We start from the raw sequence: 10,240 nt of genomic DNA, 5'->3' as shown, positions 1-10,240 counted from the left end.
TCGCCGGGAGCGCGCATGCGACCCGCTGTGGCGTAGAGTGATCGCCGTGGGCGCGCATGCGACCCGCTGTGGCGTAGAGTGATCGCCGGGGGCGCGCATGCGACCCGCTGTGGCGTAGAGTGATACCCGGGGGCGCGCATGCGACCCGCTGTGGCGTAGAGTGATCGCCGGGGGGCGCGCATGCGACCCGCTGTGGCGTAGAGTGATCGCCGGGGAGCGCGCATGCGGAATCCGAAGTTGATCCACAGGGAGCGATTTTGATCCGCGGTGGCGCGCACGATCTAGAGATTTTGAATATCCACATCAGGTAGGTTTTATGTAAAACCAACAGATCTAATAGGATTTATAGATCTATGAATATGAAGTGTGACTGTTGCTCAAACGAACCCAGATCTGAAAAAATCATAACTAGATTTGGTATATTTCACTTAGAAAAAACACAGATCTAAGGGTTTTCCCCAAAAGTTCGGTGGTATTTCTTCCTGTGTATTTCCTGATCTGGAAGTATTTTTTAGATCTACGGATTTTTGGATTTCCATAGAACATATCTGAAAGAAGAAATCGTAGACCCGAGATATTGATGAACAGATCGGAGGGCCGAGACGAGAAGCGAAGCGTGGTTCATTGCCGTCCCACGGATGGCGCCAATGTCAAAGCACAAAATGAATCTGACCTGATCCATGACGATGTTTCCACGGATTTCGAGATGAACGAACCACGTCTTGATCTTCTTCTCCGGCTGGTTGGGATCTGCAATGACTTTTTGGGGGTGTGGAGGTGACCGCTAAGAAATCTCCAGGATCTCTTGTTCACAGACACAAAAATATTGGTGGTGTCTCTTATTGAGAATGACCAACCCCTAATAAGGAGGTGGAGACCTCCTTATATAGGGAGCCTCATGGCCACCATCATGGTACCCTAATGGGCCTAGCCCAGTTAGGGTTACCTCCACAAAACCCCCTCAGCCCAGTAACATTGTATTAGTCCATATAATAAAATAAGTCAAACATAATAAATTTAGGGTCGTAAAACTGGGTTTAGTACCATACCCCTACGATATTTTACTCATGTGTATCAACCGACCCAGTCTAATTGTTAAATTCTACAAAACTTAACACATAAATAACTGATAATAAAATAAAGAAACACATACGTGGATATCAATAAGGAATAATAAAATAGTTAAAATTTAGGTATAAGTGGTTGTTTGATAGTATGTGTCGGCCAGGTTTTGGGCTTATCTTAAAACCGAAAATGATACTCATACATCCATTCCCATAGTCTTACGGCCGTGCCTTTGGCTGCCGACTCAACATCATAATCCATACCCCATCAGCCGCCAACTCACCCATAAATACCCCAATCCAACAATCATCCATTCATTCGTTCATTCTACTTTAATTCCAATCGCACATGGAACCCGACGACAAGGTCGGTTCTTCCAAAGGCAAACAACCCGAACCCAACAAACCCTACCGGGGTATCCGTATGCGTAAGTGGGGCAAATGGGTTGCCGAGATTCGTGAACCTAATAAACGCTCACGTATCTGGCTCGGCTCATACTCTTCCCCTGTAGCCGCCGCACGAGCTTACGACACAGCCGTCTTTTACCTCCGCGGCCCCACGGCTCGGCTCAATTTCCCGGATTCGATAGCCGCCGAAGACGGCGACGGCGGCTGCTTGCATGAGTTGTCGGCGGCGGATATTAGGAAGAAGGCGACGGAGGTTGGGGCTAAAGTGGATGCGTTGGAGAATTTAAGTGGTCACACGCGATGCCACGCGCCGGTGGAGCGTGGGTCGGGTCGGGTTTGTTTGAATACGGATTTGAATGAGTACCCGAGTCCGGAATCTTCTGACGAGAATTGACGGTCGGGTGACGACAAGGGTGGTTTGTGTTTATAGGTGGATTGACGGCGTTAATTTCGGAGGGGTAGAATCGTCTTTTTATTTTTTATATATTGTGTGTTTTTGGTGGTTATGTTTGGGTCTAGTTTATGTAGCGGATAGATAGAGAATCCGAAGGGATTTATGTGTTTTTATTATGTTAAAATATTGGATTTATCTTCTTTTTTTTCTCTAATTGAAAATAGGAAATGAAAAATGTGAAAATGATGTGTTTAATTTTATTGATATGGTATATTAAGTGAATTATAAAATTAAGTGAAAATAGGTAAAGAAAAATGTGCAATGATGTGTTTCAAGTTTATTGATATGGTCTATTAACTTTTAACTAAATTATAACTTATTTTATTGGTATGTGCTTTAAGTGAAAATAGGAAATGGAAAATTAAGTGAACTATAAAATGTTGAGTCTATAATAAAACAAAGTTAACTTTAAACTAAAAACATCTTTCATGTTCTTATAAAACTTCTATTTGTATATGTTTGTGTTTTGAGATTTAAGGGGTGTTTGGGATTCCTTATTTTATTTCCTTATAACTTTCTATTAAGTTAATAAGTTATAAAATTATAACTTATTAACTTTTCCCTCTCACATAAAAAACAATCCAAAACATCTTATTCATTTAAAAAAAGTTAATAAATTATTAGTTAGTGAAAATAACAATCCCAAACACCTCCTTATACGGCTTGGTTTAGTATATGAATGTAAACCAGGTTTAATGATTCAATTCGCTTGGTTTTTAATAAGAAGGTTTAATTGTTTGACTCCCATATTTAAAGTTGGAACTTTGTGTAAACTTGGAGCTTTGTGTGTACATGTATTACACTCGTGAACCATTTTTTAACCGAATTTATTAAGTAAATGTTACAAGTTCAAAATTTTAATATGTTAAAAGAAACTATTTTAGGTTTTTTTTTAATAACATGGTTAGATCATGTGTTGTGATTGTACTTTGGGCACCAACCGCGCCATCTCACCTGCTAACTCACCATCAAACCAAAGCATCGCCAAACTTGTTGCCCCTTGCTTGCCATCCTAACAAAGCCCAAGAGGGCAAAAAGAGGCGGGGTCCATCCCGTTTCAATCAATCACTTTACTTTTTATATTATTTTTTTCAGCATTTAGTTAAACCATAACACTTTTATTAAAGAGTTTGTTAATTAAAGCTAACTTTAAATATAACAGTAACGTAATATTTTAACTAATCAAACAACAACACATTATTTTTGTTTGTTTCGGTCAAAATAGCAATGTGGTTACATGTTCTGAGGCAAAACTATAGCTGTTTTGAGTAAAAAATTTTTTTGAAAATATTTGAAACAGAACATAAAAAACTATAATTCAACATTTGTACTTCGTTTATATTAATATGTTATTCAATCAATCAATATTTTTTTATTAAGACTGATTGACTACATGTAAAATAAATTTTAATAAAGATTTATTGTGTTTTTAAAAATGATTTAATTTAAAAAAGGTGACCGAATCATTGGGATTTACATGTGAGATATTTTGAGCTCTGTGCGTAAGTGTATTTTTTATATTAAATTGAAACTTAGATTTCAAACGCTGACACGTAGTAGGTAGGGTGATTTGCCGTACGCTTGCAGCGAGACACGCGTCTTAACACTAGTCGTTCTTTTCCTTAACCATTAGAAATTCAGAGCACCGAAAAGATTACATTTGTATTAAAAGAAATAGAGTTTATTATGTTAAAAAATAATGTATTTCGAAGAAATACTTGAAGAAAACACGGATCTACACCTCACTAATGGGTCTTAGATCCGATGAGTCTACATGGTAGGATACGGTTAACTGTCAATACGATATGAACACAACTCCTAAAGTCCAGTGACGTGAATACTGCAAAACAGAACACCGTGAACTCGTTACGGGAAGGATGAGTGGGGGGTCTTCCCGTAACCACCCTCCGGCGTGAGAATAAGTACCGTTCTTACAAAGAGATAAAGTACTTAAGTAAATTGAGAGAGTACCGTGGGAGTGAATGTGAATGAATATGAATACCTCATGCAGGTTGACAAGGTATTTATAGCCGAAGGGTATGAGAAAATGATTGGGCCAGCTGTCCCTTTGGAAGATGCTCTTCTAACAGCCTGGGCACGTGTCTTCATATTACTGGTCTAGCTCATACGTTGCATATGCATGTATAACAACCCGGACACGTGTCTCCTTATGATAGGGCGATGAACAACCCTGGCCATGTGCATGGTTATAACAACCTGAACATGTGTTCTTTCATAATTGGCTGATACATCACGTATTACTTAAGAGAGCATCTTGGTAAATCTTCTAGAGTGTTATCACACACTAACAGCTGTCCCGGAGCATTACCTCATAGCTGTTCAAGCGGACGAGCTTTATGTTTTGCGGACAACTTTTGAGGGTGCCAGGATGCTTCCGCATGCCTTGTGAGGATGTTTCTTCCGCCCATGGTTATGCAGATGACTTGGATGCCCCGCGGGTGCCTTATGAGGGACTTCTGGTTAACCCGCGGGTGTCACTTAAGGGTATTTGGGTCTTTTGGTACCCTACCTCTATAAGTCCCCCAGTCCAGTGTTTCTTCCGTGTGAAGTATTTTATACGGGTGAAATTCTGGACTTAATCGTGGATTTGGGGATTTTTGACTTTGCAAGTTGGTGGGAAATATCTTTTGTTGTTGTGGATAATCATGAAAAAGGACAAGCTGACCACTCGCAGGCGCGTGTGCAGGTGACAGGAAGTTTTTGACGGTTGTTACTGTACCCGACTGTACAACTTTTTCCCTTTTTCGAATTTCCCGCGTGACGTGGCGATCTGTTATTGAACGGGTTTTTCTCTCTCTACTGTTCGCATCCCATCGCAGTAATTGCGGTGGGTATAAATAGAGGGAGTTAACTTATTTTTGAAGTTTTATCGCTCTTGAATTCTCAATACGAACTTGCTTTTCCCATCTGAATCCTTCAATCTTTCTTTGATTCCTTTGAACAAAATCAAATATTATTACCAAGTGTTTTAAATGGCGCCTTCTCAATCTGAGTTCGATGAGATAGAGGTTTGTTGGGACCGAGAGGAATACCAGAAGCTTGTTACAACTTATGGTATCCCACCAGAGTGGGGACCGGAGTTCCCCTCTGCTGGTTCAATAGCCAGTTTTCCTCCTCTAGGAAAGATGGCTTTATATGCCGACTACTATGACCACGGGTGCTTCCTGTCACGAAGTTCTTTCAACGAGTGGTCAAGGAGTTTGGGATTCACTTATCTCAACTCCATCCTCGTGCCGTCATGCGAATTCGTCACTTCGAGTTTGTGTGTATGACACATGACCTAGTTCCCCGGTTGGACCGGTTTGTTGTATTCTACAATATGGCCAACCGAAATGGATGGTACACTTGTCATAGCTTGCCCGATAGAGTTATCGGTAGCGTAACCGAGGACACTTCCAAGGATTGGAAGAAAAAATTCTTTTGGATCTCCGAGGACGTGGTGCCCAAGGCCATGACTCGTCGTTCTCCTAACGATGCTCTTATTGATATTACACCAGCCGCTCATGAGAAGCGTGACTGGTTTCGCAAGCTTACTACTCCGCCAACTTTTATGCGGGCACTTCCTGAGGAAGCTCTTGTGTGGGCAGGCATGAGCCGTTTATGGCCTTCTCCTTTCATGGAACCTGTTTTTATTGGGCTAGACGACCGTAAGTTTAAATATCTTGTTCTTTTACTCTTCAATGTTTGAGTATTTATTACTAACGTTTGCAGTTGTTTTCAGGTTTTGGATCAATGTTGAACGCCCTAGATGATGGCAAAGGCTGTGTGGATAAGGCTATCCGTGACGTAAAGGATGCGCCTATCCTTGAGAGGACTGCTCAACATTTCCTCTTTCCTGTCAAAGTGTGTGCCGAACCGATTGTCTCGGAGGCTATCTTTGAAATAGGTGCGTACATTCTAAACCCTCCTCCTCTTAATGTGCTGACCTCCTACGGGACGATCGTCATTCTAAGTGACGATTCTGTCCTCCTTGAGGAGGAAAGCTCATATGATTCTCCTGATGTTTCATCTGTCTCGCATTTGTTGGCAGAACTTTACCGGAAGAGGTCTCTCCGTGCATTGCAGGCGAGTGACGCGGGTACTAGCGCTGCGGACGCCGAGAAGGGGCAAAAAACGAAGAAGCGCCGGACACATCGTCCAAGGAAACCACTACCACCCAACCTTGCGGAGCGATTAAGGACGGTGACTGGTGAGTTCTTGCTTGTTAATTTTTGTCAACCATAATAATGAGATCTGACTATGGTGTTCTTACGCAGATCCGTCCATTGCTAAAGGATGCACATTTGGTGAGCTGTCAACGCCGACACCAAATGTTGAGAAGCAACTGTCGCCTCCTCCGGAGAAGGAGGCGGTCAAGCCTGTTATCCCTCCTGTTGAAACGACTATGGAGGGGTCTAATGTTCATCCAATGACTTCCGGGTCATTGGATTATCTTTTCCAAGGTGGGGATGCCACTGGTTCTCAGCATGAGAACCTTGAAGTCACTGCGGAGGGCTTTAGGGCTGATGAACCTCCTCCTCAATCCAGTCCTCAATTTAATCCTACTTCTTCACCCTTTTGCATCGGGCGGGGAAGACGATTTCTTTTTTGGACCATCTGTCCATGAGGCTGGGGGGGGGGGGGGGGGAGGGGGTTCCTCGCAAGGCGGGCCTCAACAGTCTTCCTCCACTCATGTTCGTCTTGGGACTTCCAGTTCCCAGTACTTTGAGAACGTTCAGTTGGGAGGAGACTATGATTTGTTCGTCCCGTCTTGGGACATTGTCAACGGGTATCCCAAGACCTGTATGAGTTTCGTTAAGCACTGTATGCCTCTTGCCGAAATGCATATCAACGAACTCGCTCCCGCCAGGAACTACATACTGATCTGGCTATTTCCTTGACTAACAGCTTAGCCTGTAGTCAGGAAATCCTGCGGGAGTGGCGGACGATGGGCGGGAAGCTTGGTGCCGCTTCTGAGGCCTTGAAAGTTGCGGGGAAGGAAGTCGAAGATCACCGTAAAGCAGCGAGTGCAGCTAGGTGGAAACAAACTGACGCCGAAGCTGCACTCCAAAAAGAAAAAAAGCGGAATGCTGATACTGCTAAGCGGTGGAAAGAGGCATGCGAAAGGTCTAATGCCACCCTTGAAGCTTCCCGATCTGAGACTCAGAAGAAAAAGGATGAGTTAGCGAGGGCACAAGACGAAGTGTCTCAACAAAATGCCCGGATCCAAGAACTCGAGGAAGCTTTAAGATTGTAAGGGGAGCAATCTGAAATGAAAGATAAGACTGTCGTTGAAATGCAGTCTGCATATGACTCCCTTTTGTAATCCCATACTGAAGCAAGTAACCGTGCTTCCGCCGAGATGCAGGAACTTCGTGGTAGGGCGGAGCGCGCTGAGCGGGAGAGGCAATACTTTCTCGATCGTGGTCTTGACTCTGTAAGTTTTTCTTGCATACTTTTTATTTTCTGTGTGTTTGATTCCATGGTGTTGATGAAATCTTGTTCACAGGTTATTCGTCATATACAGCGGAGTACAGAACTTACCGATTGCTTTGTGAACTTAACAACTGCTTCGGAAGGCGTTGGCCGGGTGAAGGGCTTCAATGAATGATTGGAGTTTGCCCAATCCGGACAACCTATCGAGAGCCACCCGCTTCATGGCCTTGACGCGAAGCAGGAGTTACACATTCGGGTTCAAGAGTATGATGGCCTTGTCTTTCCACTGCAGAACGTGCTTTCGAAATTTGCCTCATCCGAAGATGGCGTGAAGCATCTACGGGTTTATATAGATGATGAATCGGAGGATGATGAATCCGAAGATGACAAGTCTGACGATGCTTCTCCAAACGTTCCGGAAGACACTTCGGCCCCTAATCCATAGGATAGAAGTACGGACTAGAACTGGTCTTTGTAATTTCTTTTCATGTTTTTGTAACTATCATTTCGGATCTTAATGAAAGGAATCTTTGCAAAATATCTTTCTTTAAATTTTGAACTTGTGCAAGTTGAGTAGATAACACTGATGACTTGGCGGAGAGAGAGTGTTTTTAGGCGGTGGCTGACAAGACGTGTGGAACATATGTTTGACAGCCTGTATGCACTTTTTTGAATCCCCCGCCTGACGTGTCAGTCATCTCGTGCTCCTTATTTTCTATTTCCTCCGTTAGTCAGACGATCGCATTAATTGCGATGAGTATAAATAGGGCTTGATGTCTTCAACCATTCTTGTTGCTTACATACTTTTTGTTTCACTCATACCAGAGAATTCTGCTTTCTTATATCTGTCTCAGATATTTGATTTCGATGGCTGCCCAGAAGAAAAATCCCCCTTCTATTACCAAATTCGGATGCGGCATCAAGGAGAAGTATTTCGAGGAGTTAAAAACGTATACGGCTTCCCATCGAATTGGGAAGCTGAACGTCCGGCGAAAGGAGCCATTGCGACTGCACCGCTGCCGAAGAAGATGGCTGTCTACCTGGACCACTTTACCACGGGTAACTTTCGGTTACCCGTGACGAAATTTGTTAGGTCCGTCTTGAAAAAACACGGGCTCCATATATCCCAAATTCACCCGTTTGGGATGCTGCGAATTCGACACTTCGAATTTTGTTGCCAATCTCATAATTATGAGCCATTCGTCAATATGTTTGCCATTTTCTACAAGATGACATATCGTGACGGGTGGTATGGCTTTGCTACTACTGGGAAAGGTCCGATTGGCTTTGAATGGATCCGGAGTATCCATGGGTGGAAATCCAAGTTCTTTTGGATTCGGGAAGACGTCATCTCGTTTACAATGACTCAACGGAAACCGGAAGATCCACTTCCCGAGATTCCTGTCATTGAGTATGCGGGTCAGAAGTGGTTCTACACTTTGACCCAAACGCCTACACCGATGCGTCCTATTCATGAGGGGGCTATGGTACATGCGAAGATGAGTTGATTGTGGCCATTCCCCGCTTTGGAACCTTATTATGAGAATACCGACGGAAGTAAGTTTTCGTTCATAGTGTTCCGGGTTCTCAATATGCTCCTTTTAACATTCTTTGATTACAGGTGAAGGTTCGTTCCTTTCAACTCTTATGGAAGAAACGGAGGGCATGATGGTGCGTCGCGAAATTGATCAAAGGTACACACCGTTCTCGGAGCGCACTCGAGTCTACTTTCTATTCTCCACTACCCTGAGCCCGGAGCCTATAGTTTCTGAGGCGATGTATGCTCAAGGTGAGGAGTTGGTCAAAAAGTGCGAAGGTATTTCCCAACCTCGACCTATAACTGCCGCTACTTCAAGAGGAGTGATAGTTCTACTTTCATCTAACAAGGAGTCGTTGCTCTGCGAATGAGGGTTATCGAGTGGTGCTACTAACCCTTCACATTCATCTGTAGGTTTGACCCGCAAGCAGAATTCGAAGGCCCTCACCGATCCGTCAGCAGGTGAGGAAGGTGGTCCTCAATCCGTTGAGGGCGAACCTCAAGCTGCGGAAGCGGGTGCTTCAAAAGCTGTTGGGAAATGGAAAGCACAAGTTTCCGATGCCGCGCCCAAGAAGAAGAAAAAGAAGAAGACTAAGGTTGATGTCCCAGACTTGCGCGCTCGTCTTCGGGAGCTTGCTGCCCAAGACGTTTCTAAAAGTAAGATTTGGACATTTATGATTGTTCTTCTATTTATCGCTTCTTGGTAACTTAAAAGATTTTTATTTTTGGAATATTTCAGGTCTGAAGGATTCTGTTGCTACCGAACTCCCAACTCAACCGACCTCACCATAAACACTGCTCAAGAGCCGATCGATTTATCGGACTCTTCTCCTATTAAGGACAAAGAGGTTGGTGAAGCTGATCGGTTCCACACATCTCCATCCCGTCATGAGCATACCTTCCAAGATCAAGGTGGGGTCAGTGTGTTTAAACATGGGGGGCAGGCTTCCTCCTCTCGAGTGAATGAGGATACTGCCCCGCATCATCCACGTTGGTCACTGCGGCGGAACACGGTGCTGAGCAATGCGTACATTTGCCAGGAATACCTTGACGAAAGTCTTCCTTCTGCAGAGAAGGAACGACAACGTCGTCGCATCCGCCAAGAACTTTTTGACTCCAATTCCTATCATGTGGCGAACGCTGTGTCTACCAACCAGGAACTTCGCCGGGATTGGCTAGCATGAATGATGAGTTGGAGGAGACCGAGCGGAACTTGCTTGGTGCCAAAAAAGAGGCTCTTAAGGCGTTAAGTGACACTCAAGACAACCATTGAGCCTTAGAGGAAGCTAAAGTTTCTTTTCAGAAGCAGCTGGATGAACAAGCTGAACTGATAAAGACTCT

The 10,240-nt window shown here is 43.8% G+C and overlaps 1 pseudogene; it reads left to right on the top strand.

The window, feature by feature from the left end:
- The first annotated feature begins 1,413 nt into the window (after nucleotides 1-1,413).
- LOC143603479 (ethylene-responsive transcription factor ERF008 pseudogene) lies at nucleotides 1,414-1,866 on the top strand (annotated as a pseudogene).
- Nucleotides 1,867-10,240: the final 8,374 nt, after the last annotated feature.

The sequence above is a fragment of the Bidens hawaiensis genome, unplaced genomic scaffold, assembly GCF_021521415.1.
Source record: "Bidens hawaiensis isolate Kalapana, Puna unplaced genomic scaffold, B.hawaiensis_p1.1 tig00062029_1, whole genome shotgun sequence".
Lineage (NCBI taxonomy): Eukaryota > Viridiplantae > Streptophyta > Magnoliopsida > Asterales > Asteraceae > Bidens > Bidens hawaiensis.
Note: the sequence above shows the minus strand (reverse complement) of the source record. Positions and strands in the feature narration are given on the sequence as shown.